The sequence below is a fragment of the Neophocaena asiaeorientalis genome, unplaced genomic scaffold (genome assembly GCF_003031525.2).
Source record: "Neophocaena asiaeorientalis asiaeorientalis breed wild unplaced genomic scaffold, Neophocaena_asiaeorientalis_V1.1 scaffold154, whole genome shotgun sequence".
In the NCBI taxonomy this organism is placed as follows: domain Eukaryota; kingdom Metazoa; phylum Chordata; class Mammalia; order Artiodactyla; family Phocoenidae; genus Neophocaena; species Neophocaena asiaeorientalis.
The window spans coordinates 5,424,822-5,428,941 of NW_020172982.1; the positions used below are offsets into that span (position 1 = coordinate 5,424,822).

Consider the following 4,120-nt stretch of genomic DNA (forward strand, 5'->3'; position numbering starts at 1 on the left):
AAAAAAAAAAAAAAAAAGTGTGCCTCGTAAACACATCACTCATCTTGATGGTGTCAATGGATTAATTCAGTTTGAATGACTTTTTTTTTCTATGCACAGATATAATATTTCATTGTGTTTAACTGAATATTTTATGAAGATATTAAATGAGAAGATGTGATTGACACAGTGGTACCTACGTAAGTCATCATTGGTGATAAAGTTGAAATGTTTATTATTTATGTATGATATAATTAAATTATTTTTCTAGTTAAAAAAATAAGTATAGAAAAATTTTTGCTTACAATAAAGGCATGATTGGGCGATGATACAGAAGCTAGTATGATGACCAGAGCAGTAAAGAAAACAAAAGAGCCTGGAAGAAGGTACATCGCAATTAGCATGAGGTTGAATACCAATTGCAGTTTGCTGTGGGCAGAGGAAACCGCCAAAGCTGTCTGTTGACGTGTGATAATGTTGCTCTGTGACATATATGATGTGTGTGCTTCTGTGGGTTTTTTTTTTTTCATTTTATTTACTTTATTTTTTTGGCCGCTGCACGTCTTGGCTTGTGGGATCTTAGTTCTCCAACCAGGGATTGAACCCGGGTCCTTGTCAGTGAAAGTGCAGAGTCTTAGCCACTGGACCGCTAGGGAATTTCTTGTGCTTGTGTTTTAAACATTTCTCTATTTTCATTTCTAATAGGTGGATATGGATAAATATAGTCCATGAAAAAAGCACTCTGTGGTCTTCAATAATGTTAAGAGTGTAAAGTGGTTCTGAGTTGGAAATGTTTGAGAACTTGGTCTAGGGCACAGAGAAGGCAAAGTTGAAGTGGAAAGTTACTGTGGTACTGGGAACTAGCAGGGTTCATTAGAACAGTTTAGAATGAGGAATAACCTTAGACATTTTTAATTGGCCTTAACTTTAAGGAAACTCCATCTTTTTTCCTTTCTCTTTCTCCCCATATCTCTCTTTCATCCAGGTCCTCATACGGAAGTGCCCCACTTGGACTGTTGTACTCGAGTTTGGGATTAGAGGACTCTAATGTTTAGGCTCTCCTCTCCTTTATCCACATCCAGATTGAGCTGTCCTGTGCTCAGTTTCCCAGGGCCCTGGTGTCAGTGGGATATAAGGCCCTGGTGTCAGTAGCCTTCCCAGGAAACTTGCATTTTCTAGCAGATGACTTTTGAGGACACGGTCACTTCATTCAACAGAGTTATTAGTTTGGTCAGAGGAAAGAGCAAAGAGTAAGTAGAGACCCCCTCTCAATAGCCTGGGACTTCCTATGGACTGAGCCATAGGCTCCTTAGGATGACAGCAGCAGAGGCGATATCCACTGCAGCTATGGGCACTCTGGGGACCGTCCAACCCGGATGCCGCTCAGCATCTTCCTCTGGCACTGATGAGACCCACGCGTTTCCAGTGGCCAGAGGTGTGGCTGGTGACTGACCTGGGCTATAGCTTTAGAGTCTCTGATAGTTACCCCACAAAGCCTCACAGGATGGAAGCGGCCTTTAAGAGGTGTGAGGCCCACAGACACGAATTTTCGTTCATACGCATTACCGTGGAAGAGAGGGGCTTACTTCCTGTGCCATGGCTTATTTTTACTTCCACTCTTCTCCTTTTCAAATTTAAATGGCAGTATCTTCTCTCTCTCTAAGATACACTTTACTTTTTTAGAGCAGTTTTAGGTTCACAGCAAACCTGAATGGCAAGTACAGAGTTCCCATATACATTCTGCCCCCCAAGACACGCACAGCCTCCCCTCACTATCAACATCCCTCACCACAGTGGTACGTTTGTTGCCACTGGCGAACCTACATTGACACATCGTCATCACCCAAAGTCCATAGCTTATCTTAGGGTTCGCCCTGGGTATTGTACCTTTGACATGTAGCCCCACTGTAGTATCATCCAGAACGCCTTCCCCGCCCTAAAAGTCTTCTGTGCTCTGCCTTTTCATCCCTCCCTCCACCCTAACCTCTGGAAACCAATGATATCGTTACTGTCACCATCGTTTAGCCTTTTCCAGAATATCATACATAGTTGGCCCTCTGTATATATGGGTTCCACATCTCTGGATTCAACCAGCTATGGATCGAAATTCTGTACTACATGTTCATTGAGGGTTGGTCGCGTTCCTCACTCCAGAAACCAGGCTATTGGAATAGCCACTACCTGGAACACTGCCAGGTGCCCACGGCAAAGGGGCGAAGAGAGCACGGTACAGCATGCTGTTCGAGCTTTTGCTCAGAAGGTTGTAGGAAGCAAGTCACAAGGCTATACGGTTGGCCCTCCGGATCCGCAGGTTCCACATCCACGGATTCAACCAACCTTAGATCGAAAAGTATTCGGAAAGAAAATTCCGTAAAGTTTCCACCAGAATGCTGGAAACTATTTCCGTAGCATTTACATTGTATTAGGTATTATAAGTAATCTAGAGATGACTTAGAGTATACGGGAGGATGTCCATAGGTTATATGCAAATACTACACCGTTTTATATGAGGGGCTTGAGCATCCGTGGATTTTGGTATCCACAGGCGTCCTGGAACTGACGCCCTGAGGACACGGAGGGAACCATACGGCACGGCCTTTTCAGAATGGGGTCCTCTTTACGACTTCTGCCTTCTACACTGTTCACATCTGCCTCATTTTACCCGTGCAGAAGCAGATGGTGGTTGGCACATAAAATAAAAAAGCAAGCTACGAAGTGTAGCCCGGGGAAGCCTTGCTCCAGCATCACAGAGGGTGATAAAGCCCTGAAGTAGGGAAGGAAGGAGGAGCACATTGTGCAGAGAGCTGTGCAGAGGCTGCTGGAGGGCCTGGAGAGAAGCAGGGGGTTGGGGGTGCCCAGAGTTTGTGCAGGCCTTTGCAGGGCAGCTTAAGGCACTGGTTTTTTCAAAAAAAGCAATAGGAAGCTATTGGAGGGTTTTGAGCAGAGGAATTAGATCTCATTTACATGTAAAAAACAACACTCTAACTGGGGAGAAGTGACTGTAGGTGGATACAGGCAGGAGTAATTCCCCTGTTAGGGAACTATTACAGTAGCCCAGGCAAGAGATGAGGATGGTTTGATCCAGAGTAATAGCAATGCTGATGGTGAGAAGCACAAAGACTGAAGGGAGAATAGCTCAGATCTGTTCGTGGATTGAATGGGGGTATAAAAGGCAAAGAGAGAGAAAGACAGACGGAGGGGGAGAGACAGACCTGACTTGTTGGCTTTAGGAACTGGCAGATTTACCAAAAAGCAAAGATTGAGTTGGGGCAGTGTGTGTATGTGTGTGATGGGGGGAGGGGTGCCGGGGGGGAGAAGAGATGGTGCACACGTAAAAGAGTCTCACACATTACATGTCCCTCAACGTTTTATACCGCAAATTTTCAAAAAGCAACTGGGAAAGATTTTTACAGTGAATACCCACAGACAACATCTCAACTACCACCTTACTGTACTTCTATCCATCCATCCCTCAGCCCATCTTACTTTTGTAATGCATTTGAATTGCAGACATCAACGCACTTCCCTCTTCATACCTCAGCACGCGTCATTTGTTTCCAGCTTTTTCCTTTTGATGTAAAATTTGCATACAAGGCGAAATGCGCAAATCTTCAGCGTGCATTCGCCGAGTTCTGACACATGCATACGCCTGTCTGCACCTTAAATTTGAGCTGCCTAAAGGACATCAAGGTGGCATAATCAAACGGGCTGCTGGATGTCGGAGAGTGGAGCTCATTCAGCACACAGGTCTGTTTGAGCTCTTGGACTGGATGAAGTCACCGAGGAGGTGCAGAGGGAGGAGATGTGGGCAGTGTCCGCAAGCAGCCCGGCGTTCTGAGGTCAGTCGCGGGGAGAGCGGACCTGCGGGGCGGTCTGGGGCTGGCCCTGCCCGGGGCCTGAAAAGCGGGTCTGCTCGGCGCCACCCGACGGTCCTAGGTAACCATCGGAGGGGCCCTGAGGTGTCACTAGATGGGGGAGGGGGCGCAGGGTTGGGTAGGGGAGCGTGGCGGGGGACTCCCGGCCGGAGGCGGGAAATCGGGAGGAGGAGGGGAACCCGGGTGAGCGCGAGCAGGCGACGGCGGCGGCGGCGGGAAGGAGGGTGAAGAGGGGGAGGGGCGGCGGCGCGGGAGGGGCGGAGTCG

The 4,120-nt window shown here is 47.3% G+C and overlaps 1 protein-coding gene across 2 annotated transcripts in view; it reads left to right on the forward strand.

Annotated features, from left to right (window-relative positions):
• Nucleotides 1–3,746: 3,746 nt before the first annotated feature.
• NR1D2 (nuclear receptor subfamily 1 group D member 2) overlaps nucleotides 3,747–4,120 on the forward strand; it is a 26,129-nt gene continuing 25,755 nt past the window's right edge. The window contains exon 1 of one of the 2 annotated variants that reach the window (XM_024742036.1): nucleotides 3,747–3,818. The gene's annotated coding sequence lies outside the window, so the exon portion shown is untranslated. Of the gene's footprint in view, nucleotides 3,819–3,869; nucleotides 3,916–4,120 lie in introns of those variants that run through there. The other variant, XM_024742037.1, reaches the window with a different exon arrangement.